Source organism: Gymnoscopelus braueri (assembly GCF_963280865.1).
Source record: "Gymnoscopelus braueri genome assembly, chromosome: 4".
In the NCBI taxonomy this organism is placed as follows: domain Eukaryota; kingdom Metazoa; phylum Chordata; class Actinopteri; order Myctophiformes; family Myctophidae; genus Gymnoscopelus; species Gymnoscopelus braueri.
Window position 1 is genome coordinate 27,783,636 of NC_137605.1, and position 12,038 is coordinate 27,795,673.

A 12,038-nucleotide genomic window follows, 5' to 3' on the forward strand; every position below is an offset into this window, starting at 1 on the left:
GACTTGTCAAACTCAGCAGGAAACAAATACACTGTGTCTGTTGCACTAACATGGAAAACCATAAACAGACAATAAACCATCTGGTTAGCCCTGTGGGGTAAAGTTCCTGCCTTTGTAGAGACTGGGGTTTGAAATCTCCACAGTGCCTCCGGCTTGGCCGGCACTCAAACGAACTCAATTGGCCATGTTCGCAGGTGTGACGCCAGATAGGGAGGGCAACCTCCGTCGCTGCACTAGTGACTCCTACAGGTTGTTCGTCAGGAAGCGCAACTGGGAGGGGATGGCGTGTTCCTCCGCATATATTACACCCTCCCGGTGAAACTGACTGGAACGTGCCCTGACCTGTGCACATGAGAGTATAATCAGGAGAGAAGACACAAGGACAAGACAATCAGTAGAGTACAGGACTTGAATGGTAAACTTCGGGATAGTAGTCAAATGCAGAGGAATGGCAGGACAGAGTGTGAGATTGAAAGACTGAGCTTCAGCTTCATCAGAGACATTTGTTATACGGGCCCCCCCCCCCCCCCCCCCTTCCCCCCCACCCACACACACACACACACACACACTTCCCACAACATCAACAGTTACAAACTGTGTGTACGTGCCAGTGATGTGTAATAGTGAATTTAGTAATGGTGTGAATTGGCCCAAATTAAGCCCAGCGATTATCTATAATTACCATGGTGGGTTGGTTAGTCCTATCGCTCATCAACGCTGATTATTTGTGTTTGGACAGGCTGGGTGCTGTGGGAGCTTCATCTTAGGTGGGGAATGGAGAAAATGACTCATACTGTATACTGTGTGTGCGTGTGCATGCGTGTGCAAGCGTGCGTGCGTGCGTATACAGTACATGTCTGCAAGTTTGTGTGAATGCATACATCCAATGATGCCACAGTGGGCTGTATAAATGATAGGACGTGCAACCTGTGAGAACCATATGACAGTGATCACAGAAAACAGTCATGAATCCTCACAGAGTCTAGAAAAACGTATTTAGGGAAGAATGGATGCAATAATTATTTAATGAAAAGGCTTCACTGGAATGATATATAGATTTGGATCATTCTAGCTAGAAACTTGAATATTGTAGGGATAGATGGGTGCTTTGGAGTGTGTGTTTGCGTGTGTGCATGCATGCGTGCGTGTCAGCGTGTGTGTGAGAGAGAAAGGGGGTTTAGTTGGAAGCAGCTGTGGATTTGGCTGCAGCATGCCTGTAAGAGCTCCTTACTGACAGCCAGGGTTTCGATTTGTAAAAAAAAAAAAGACATTTTCTTAACCACTTAAGCCCTGTTTACTTCATCGTACGACAAATAGCTAATATAGCCCAACTACAAGCCCACAAATTCTGACACATTTTGACACATTTGCCCAAAATAGTGACACCAGGGCTAATGTGGTTGACATACATTTTTGTATTAAACTGTTTTCACTTTGATATCAAACCTATAAGACAGTCTACATTTCCCAACAGGAAAGGCCTGTGCTGTACTTAATTCAGTCTGTCCAGAAGCAGGGATAAAACACAACCCGACAGGCGATAAAAATGAATGACCAGACGGGGGATATCAACAGCAGAGGCATGGATCCCCTTCCCATCCCCCCCCAGCAAATCGAACCCTGCTGACAGCCATGACGCTCATCTGCACATGAAAAAGCTCACGACTCTGCTTCATGAGGCTGTATCCAGTGGTGGAAAAAGTACTCACATTTTTACTTAATTAAGTAAAAGTATCAATACTGCAATGTAGAAATAAGTCCGGAATTGGTATTGGTATCAAAATGCACTTAAAGTACCAAAAGTACAAAGTACTCATTATGCAGAATGTCCCGTTTCACAAGTTTTCAAATGTATAAAATCTTTTGAAAATAGCAGATCTACTGTTGACGCATTGTGAGCTTGCAGATCGGCTATTTACAAATAGCCAACATGTATATATGGCTGAAGTGTATAATGTATGTTTTGTAATAATAATCAAAATCTACAAAGTAACTAGTAACTAAAGTTTTCAAATAATTGTAGTGGAGTAGAAGTAAAAGTACTGAAAATTGGAAATACTCTACACTACTTTACACCACTGGCTGTATCTTATGTGGACTATTTTCATTGCTCCTCAGATGCCAGTCAATCACGCCCACCATCAGTGGGTGAGAGAAGACATGTGAGAATTATGCCACGCACCCACACAAGTACCTGCAGGTGTAAACACAACCACACACACACACACACACACACATGGAGTCATGCAAACACACTTACACACAGTGCTTACTTTATACTTCACAAACAATTTATTGCACAATTAATGCAGACATACAGAATAATGACCCAAGGGCACTTTAGTGCAGTGCAGAAATAGAATGAAAATACAACACGCGCACGCACGCACGCACGCACGCACGCACGCACGCACGCACGCACGCACGCACGCACGCACGCACGCACGCACGCACGCACGCACGCACGCACGCACGCACGCACGCACGCACGCGCACACACACAGTGCAGACGAATTTTTCCCATGATCATTCATCCTCCATTCAGGACAACCTTCCCGAGGCCTGAGCTATGGACCTGTGCTCCCACTGGACCACGTTGAAGGATTGTATCAATTTTCTCTACAGCAAAACCTCAAACACAACAACAGTAAGTTGGTCATCATGGTCTGCCATAACATCTTGATTTGTGTCATAGGAGCAACACACACACACACACACACACACACACACACACACACACACACACACACACACACACACACACACACAAGCCATCTATTCCAGCACCACGCTGTGCAGAGAGCATACCGTTACTGTTGGGCAGAAACCTTGTATCTCCATATTTTAACTTTGTATGTGTTTTTTTTGGTAAATGAATGCCCTACTTCTTCATACTACAGTGTCACAGATCTACAAGCTCACGCTGTGAGCTTGTAGATCTGCTATTTTTGCTATTTTCGAATATTTCTTTAATGAAAGTGAAAGTGGTTAGACTTAACCACTTTAACCACGTCTGTGGGTTTAATAAATATTTAACCAATGTTAACAAGAAGCTTATGACTAAATAATAACTACACTGAATCCATTGGAACACAGGTTATTTTCCATTTCCTGAAAAGCAACGCTTTTGGACATACAAGGTTTCCACCCGACAGCTGACAATAACCCTTCGAGGGCCGACTCATCAGTTGGACGAGAAGAAATCTCCCTGGGTTTTGGGAGATCCCTGGATCTTTCTCTGAAATGATTTATGAGGCCAAATCACTCATAGCGCTCACTTCCTGTCAGTGAAATCTCCAGACGTCCTCCTCTGTTTTATACTGTCACGTCCCATCTAGATGGCTGGCTGTGGAATTTAGTGCGCGGCTGGATCAAGCCTTGTCCGCACATGTGTTTCACTGCGGGAAGTTCTGTGCCATCTGAACTCTTCATTTAGTCTTTAACCACGGCTTTTGCAAGGGGTTTTTATGTTGTATTGCCTCTCCAATTGCCTGGTCATCTCTCTCTGTCTGTGACTTGAATTGGTTTGTGCTGAAAGTATACAGGCTTTCATGCTGCACAACTGGTCAAACTCTTCAACTCGAATTTGGCTTCTTCAGTTGGCCCGGGCTTCCCTTGATGAAGCCTTTCCTGATGCCACAGCGATATTTTACTGCCTACTGGTCAGACAACAGAAGATCTTGTAATTTCCCTTGCGCGAGAGTTTTGCAGTAAAGAAAAATAAGGGAGTAGAACAGAGAGTGGGAGTGAGGCCAGTCGTATTTCTGTGACTCCAGTATATGCATCCTGAATGAGAGGTCCCGTTCTCTTTTCCAAATAGCAAATTAACTTGAGGCCTCTGAGTGGTGCCATGCTCGGGTGAGATTTATTGATCTGCAACAGCCCCTGGGCTCCTAATTGGCTGTCTTGGAGCTGACCCGACCCATGATGGTTCTCTCAGCTGCCACCCCCTCAAAATGGCTGCCCGGCCGCAACGCTGCGGTGTGTTAGGTTTGCCCAGCACTTTTCATAGTGCTCGGCCGTAAATCCTCTCTTTCCCTTTCCTACAATCTCCCTCTCCCTTTCCTCTATAACGTCTCCATTACCCAAGTCGTTTTGTCAGCACACCATTGGGCGTAACAGAATACCATGCTAACCGACATTTAGGTCATTTCCTCCTCTTACGACCAGATATTACGGTGCCGCGAAGGTAGCCGGGGGTTGCCAGATTGGAGTGCTGGGTTGCCAGATTGGGGACCCGGCTAATCTAATTAGAGAGTGAAGGAAAGAGGCCCACGAGGCCCGCAGGACTGGGGCCACGGTGGAGCCAGGAGTGGTTCCCCCTTCTGAAAAACTAAGCGCCGCAAAATACAATGTGGTAATGTCTGAGGACCTAATTCTTCCGGAGGAGGGAGAGAACAGGGCTCTGTCCTGCAGGCGGCCACATCCCTTGCTCTGACTTCAGAGAGAGAGAGACGAGGGGGTTGCGGGCAAGAAAGAGAGCCTGGGCATGATTTATGTCCTGCTGTGTAGACACAGAAATAAATCCAGCAGTGTTGTGCAGAGAGTGAAGCTGGACATACATCCTGTGTAAAGCACAGGATCAATTCTGAACGGGCTCCTTTGAAAAAAATTATAATATAAAAAATCCTAAATGAGCTAAATTCTCCCTCCATGTCAAAGCCAATGGTTTTGTTTTATGTCATCAAGCCGTTTTATGATTAGTTCCCGTTCTTCAAAAAGGGTGTGTGTGTGTGTGTGTGTGTGTGGGGGGGGGGGGGGTCTCTCTGTCTAAGTACTGTATATGATATATTAGGTTCTGTCTTTGGAGTTGAACCCTGGGCTCTCTGAGTTGATAATGAGGTCTGCAGTCGTGAATGCTTTGATAGTAGTGTATGGGGGGCCTCATTAAAAAAAGCACTACTAATTTGACGCGTAGGAGTTATTGCACTTATCACCCCACACCACACACAAGGGATCCGTGTCTTAGCAGTTTGGTGTCTGCTGTTGAACACATTTGCACGTACGCACGCACGCACGCACGCACAGAAATACTGACAGACACACACACACACACACACACACACACACACACACACACACACACACACACACACACACACACACACACACACACACACACACACACACACAGAAATACTGACAGACAGACACACACACACACACACACACACACACACACACACACACACACACACACACACACACACTTGCACACACACAGAGAGAGAGAGACCTCCAGGTGGCCAAGAGCTGTGCATATATTTCACACACTTCATGCTACGATCAATTTCACCTTGCATGCGTCCAGTTAAGTGTGCAACTTTTACAAGGGCTAGAGATCAGTTTCAGACCCCCTGAGAAACCCCGACTTCTTTCCATCTCTGCAGAGCGAACCCGGTGTTGACCAGTAAAACGATCAGTGGGTGTTTTTAGGTGTGACCTTTTGTACCCACTGGGAACGCAAACGTTCAAACCCACAGAACTATCTATACCAGTGGTTCCCGCAACGTTTTAGCTCGAGACCCAAAACAGAAATTATATGTTTGCCCGGTACCCAAACTATAGTGAAAATAGCAGATCTACATGCTCACAACGTGTCACCTCAGACCGCATTGCGAGCTTGTAGATCTGCTATTTTCACTACTTCTTAAACATTTTTTTTTACTTTTGACATTTTTTTTTAGAATTGTTTTTAATTGATACAATGTTGTTTTTAATAGTTGTTTTTAATTGATGAAAGGTTGTGATTTTGTTTTTGTTTAAACGTTTTTACATCTTTTGAAATAATATATGTACATTTTTAAATGTAGGAATAAAAAAAGGGAAATTTGCAAAAATTGGTCCGTGACCCAAACATGGGTCCCAACCCACTGTTTGGGAAACAGTGATCTACTGTATACTACACATTGTAACACATTATTAAAAATAATAATGAATAATATCGTGAAAATTGCTTGCCATATTGAAGAAACCGATAGCTCAACACAGTAAATTAACAGGGGATCAAACAGAAATACTTTAACCCTGCAAGACCCGGATATATTTCTACTTGCAAAAAAAATGTTTCAACCTTTCAGATGGTGTTGTAGGAGTACTTTGGAGAGGAAAATATAATGTTTTTTAAAATAAATAGTTTTCGTAAGGTTTTATTGAAATGTTGTAATATTACAACATTGGGTCTAACGGGTAGCAGAATGTCCTATAGGCCATTGTTACTCACTATCAGAATAACATGGCAAATGTCTATATACTTCACTAAAACAACTTAAGGGTTCATTTATATGGTTATGGTTTATTATTTGGCCTCAGAACAGTATACATTATGAATAATATTTGGCCTCAGAACAGTACATTATGAATAATAACATCAATAAGCCATATTTTTAAGTTTTTATTTTATTTTAGTCGATGTCCACATCACTCTCTCCATTCATTACAATATCCAACACATCCCTTGCAGTGAAGCGAGGCTCTCTCCTTGCTTGTGGCATTCTGAAATGATAAATGAAGACATACCTTTAGCACATTAGTAGCACATCTCACTGCAGGTACATATTTCACAAGTCACACAATACTGTCTGGCCAACCTATTGTGCTTTGCTTATCCTCACAAAGGCTAAGCACCATCATCACTGATGGTGCTTAGCCTAACAAAGGGATTGAGGATGGCTGTAAGTAAGCAATCCCCAACACCCATCACATGAACAATGATGAGTCTTAACTGGGCGACTCCCATATGAACAATTACCATACACTGATTGCTAATCACAAACATTACCAAAATATTTTGCTAAAACATTATAGGCAATGAAATGTTATAAGCTAATGCAGTATATTTGTCTTCGAGCACAATTGGTTACAAAATGTATTGTGAAAACGAATAATACTCCACTGCATTCCACTCTGTAAAATGAACAGGTGCATTGCTATTTGCTACCACCATGACCCAATGTTGTAAAAATACAACAAGTATAAAGCATGCTCTAATTTACATTTGGGGGATATCTTTCACAATAACAACATATCTACATGTTCTAGACATTCTAATGATCACCAAAATAATTATTACAGACATTTTACTTACTTTTTTGTGAGGAATCCTGTCCAGTGAAAAAGAGATTTTTCTTCCTTCAAGGATTTTCAAGTTGTGACATTTCCTGCCTCTGTGGGGGGTATTTATATGCAAATATCCTGGCCACTGACATTGCAAGACTAAACAATAGGATCCAATGATGATGTTTAGGTGAAAAAATAACAGGAAAACAAATGATTTATACACTTTTTTTGATAAAATACAAATGTTGTATTATTACAACAGCGGGTCTTGCAGGGTTAATTAGCAAATAAAAGCAGAGGAAACGCAGGTGAAGGGCTACCTTGCTCCGTCTCCTCTGGGTGACATGTAATTCTGAGGCAGGCCCTCCCTCTTGTCTCTTTACCATTTCTCCTTGTTCGACTAATTGGGATTCGTTGTGATTAAAGCCGCCAGATGCTCTGGCGAGCATTGTAAAAAAAAAAAAAAAAAAGGGAAAAAAAGGACCAAACCCATAAACTCACAGCTCTGTTTCTCCGACAGCTCTTTCTTGTGGAGAGCCCCAGGAATGTCAGCAATCTTACCATCAGCACAAGACGCCACAAATACTCGATTTTAAAATGTGTTTACAGTGAAACGTCCCACTAATGTGGTACAGATTTATTACCTATTTACTCTCCGGCTTGGCCCAGGCATTTGTTAGTCCAATTTCTGATCACTTTGACTACCTCATGCCAGACCGCGGCATGTAAACACACCACATGCAAGCTGGATAAGAGGAATGTATGTGTTAGTGTTTGTGTGGGTGTGAGACTGAGACTGTGAATCTGTGTATTTATGCCAGTGTGCATGCCCGTGTATTTGTATGTGTTTTCTTGCCTTCAAATGTGTGTTCTGTTTCTCGCTGTGTGTGTGTGTGTGTGTGTGTGTGTGTGTGTGTGTGTGTGTGTGTGTGTGTGTGTGTGTGTGTGTGTTCCACTCCCTACTCAGTGTTGTGTAATTATCACATCGTAATCAGCCTCCAATGAAAGGTCAATCAGGTGTAAGGTAAACATGGCAAAGTTGTCTAATACTGTACACTTCATTAAGAATGAAAATGGAGATGTCTGCTCTGCCTGATCACTGCTTGGCAGAAAGGCACGGTAGTATTTACACCACCCACCAGAAATATCTCCCATCCTACATCAGGATCCCTGGCCATTGAATGTCAGATTAATATATATCTATGTGTGTCGATTGACACATATCAGTCTCCTGTCTATATCTTGCACATGCCCTATTGCAGTGTGAGGACCCGTTCTACTTGTGTACGTATTTCCTGTATCACTATGTAAGTTATCAGGTCTTGACTCTATACACCTATGCCACCAAGACATTCCTATGCATTTATTGCACTTGGCGCATGAGATGATTCTGATTCTGATGAGGTTTATTTATCGAAGAGAGAGAGGAAAATGGCATCATGATGAGCGTCAGTACCGCCACTGCTGTGAGTCAGAATGAGCAATGGGGTGGTTTCCTCTTAATTGTTTGTGTGCTTTCTCCTCTAATTGAAAGTGGTTCCATGTTAGTGAAATATGTTACAGGTCAGGAGAGTCGGCATAATAAATGCTTTGTCTGATGGACGTTGAAAAAACAAGAGTTACCACAGGGGGGTTTCAGTATAAAGAGTTCTGATTTGTATGTTATGGATCACAGAGTGTGCGAAATAAAACTTTAAACAGAGTCCAGTGTTTATTTGTTCAGCAGTTTAGTTGGATTGTATTTTGCATACATTCACAATAAAAACAAAACACATTAAAACATCAAAAGATGATTATTTTCAATGTGGTCTACACCAAACAGCACCAGGAAATGTTATACATGCTGCAACATGAAAAATGATAAATAAGAAGATTCACATCAAAAATCAAATACAGCCACATGAAAAGTAGATTGAGGTCTGGTCGATTGGGGTCATAAAAGTTGCAGTTATATTGTTTAACCAAATTGCCTTGTTTGTAATCAATGGTAACTACCAAACTTCTCATAACTTAATCTTAAAATGTATATTCCTACTGACAACATTAGAATAAAACCTGCATTTATAGCTTACTTGTTTTATATGTAGCCTGATTTTTGGAATCTTACACCAAGATTGACTTATTATTAGACCTTTTGAATATCAATATCTTTTGAATATCAATTATCCTATGAAAGGTGATCTGGTCATTTGGTGCATCAGACATCACAAGATCCAAATGTAGGATATTTTCTTCTAAATCGACATCTCCAAAAACACAGCTCTATAATTCAAACTAGTTCTGCCTGAGCATTTTTGTCAGTGTGAAGCTGCAATATTGTTTCTTGTGGGAACATTTTTTTTGGATCCAAGTGTCTGTCTATACCGCATTGTTTCCCGAGTGGGGTTGTTCTGTCTCCCCCGCACTGAACACCTCCCTATTGTTTCCTGCTGAATGACTTAACGGTGCTAAAGTAACTGTCACACCGCTGGCCTTTCCCAACCTTCACACCTCCTTTGGTTCCTATCTTTACTCTCTTGAATCTATAAATCGTGTCTTGGTGTTGTGTTTCTTTCCCCAGTAGTCACATCTTGCGTTATATTCTGCACATTTGCTATTTGTTACATACGCTTTTGCTTTTAAGCTGCAGCATGAACTTGTTACTGTAGGTCGGCGGCCCTATACTCCTGAGATAGTCTTTGAGAAGCTAAAATGATATGCTCCTCCCAGCACTTGGAAGGAATATTGAGTCATCTGGTAACCTTCAGAGATACGTATTGTACTGTACGCATACCCTAGTGAATTATGATAACTTACTCTGATCTTTCGCAAGAAGTGAGAACAAAAAGGGTTGAAGAGGCTATCGCAATGATCCCCTCAACCTCTACGGTGAGACTCTGTTGTACGGCAGTGTCGTGTGCCAAAAATAGCAGATCTAGACGTTCACGATACAGCGAGGCGTTGTGAGCTAGTAGATCTGCAATTTTTTGGGCATGCGACAATGTCATATCACAAAGTATAAATCAGGCTTTAATGTGTATCTTCATGGTTTACATTTACATCACTGCATTGTCAGTTCCTGTGTGCTGCTGTTTCTATGGGGTCATGGGTGGATTGTAGCCTTCCAGCAGGAAGTCCCACCTCCTCCTCCTCTTCTTCTGTTTTAACGAAGCCCCTGGGAGGTTTCGGAAAGCCCTGGAACCGAATGCTGTCCGTCCCATCCAAGCCCACCCCCCACCACCTCCTCCTCTCCCATTCCGCCGGTCTTGGACCAAACCCTACGTCCTGCACACACCACACTGTCACCATGGCTACTACTACACACAGGACAGCGTAGGGTCGCCTTTAAATGCAACTATGATTTCAACAGATGTCAATGGGATGTAGCAGAAGTCTCTAGCTTCCCTCACACATAATATTTCAGCCATCCATGGAAGAAAAAAAAGATACATAATGTTTGACAATAGGCATGTTTTTTTTTAAAAAACATGGTAACGTTTTGTATTTCATTTAGTGACATACTGAATGAATCCATTATGAATCAGTCCTGCACAGAACAAACACGGCAGCTCTCTGTTTGGTGTCACCAGACATGAAACACAGGAAATCGGCACAGGTTCAGTTCATCGTTCATAACAACCCATCCTAACCCTGTCCTCGTTAAAGGGGGATTTCTGCACCCAGTACAGCGTGCCTTTATATCCTCCTATTGTTCTGGCCATGCGTCATGTCCACACTATGGACGCTTCAGCTGAAGCCAGATACTGGTCTTCTCCTGACGTGGACATGGGATTGTTCTGGACCATGGTAGGGGAAATGCTTGGGAACTCCTCTTCCCAGCGTGAGAGTCGACGGAGCGCACAACAGCTCCCCGGGGGCCCAGCCAGCGACCTCGCTGAGTGAAAAGTATGCAGAGGTCACTGGGTTTCTATTGGGCAAGAGCTAAATCTGACTGACACCAGGCAGCAATAAACTTTGACTCTGGAGCTGTTCTGAGATGCAACTATTTGTAGAGGGATAAATATCAGAGGAATTGTATTAGAATTTCAACAAACACTTCAAAAAAATACATATAATACAATATAAATAAAATCTGACTGTCATTGGTATTATTTTGCTCTGATCTGTCTGATCCCTAATAAGATCCGATTCTCTTAAAGTATCAATTATGACACGTTTAATCATACAGTTAAACGTACATGAAATTGATACATACAGTAAAGTATGTCTCCCGTCCTGTCCATCCCCTCAATATTTGAATGAGACAGATAGATTATCATGACCCGCCATACCTCAGAGGTCAAGCATGTACAACATCAGTCATAGGCTAGCTGGGTCAGTGGGGATCAACAGCAGTATTGCTATTTTATGTTGTGTGCTTACACACCCTACCCCCTTTCAACACCCGCCAGCAGAGGTCAGCGTTCTCCTGCATACCTCAGTGACCTGGGAGAGGCGATGCAGCGCCTTGGGGCCTTGGCTCATGGTGTGGAGAGCTTCACTGACAGCAAAAGAGTGCAGTCTCAGTAGAACGGCCTGCCCTCAGTAGAACGGCCTGCCCTGAGACCTGACTGCTTGGGCCACGGTGTCATTTGCAGCTTGGGGAAAGTTCATACATCCATGGATATGTTTTTATTAGTCCCTGTGTGATTGCAGATCACCTTTTCAAGCAGCTCCTGGTCAAGAAAGCAGTGTCGAACAAAAGACGGTTACAGAAAAACAACACAAAAGCCGGATTTAGCTGTGAGCTCAGCAACAGATAACAAAAAACAAGTCCAGTGACTATAAAAGGTAACTTCCAAATCTCTCACATACCAAACACATTCTAAGTGTTATGTTGTCATTGAACAGCTATGGTGCTATAGCATGACAGTTGCTCAAGATCAAACCAACGGTGCCGAGTCTGAATTGAGTGTTAATGAGCTTCACCAGCCCCAACCCACTGACTTAACGTTAGTCAGAGTGCCTATAGGCTGGTCCGACACACAGTCAGCAACTAG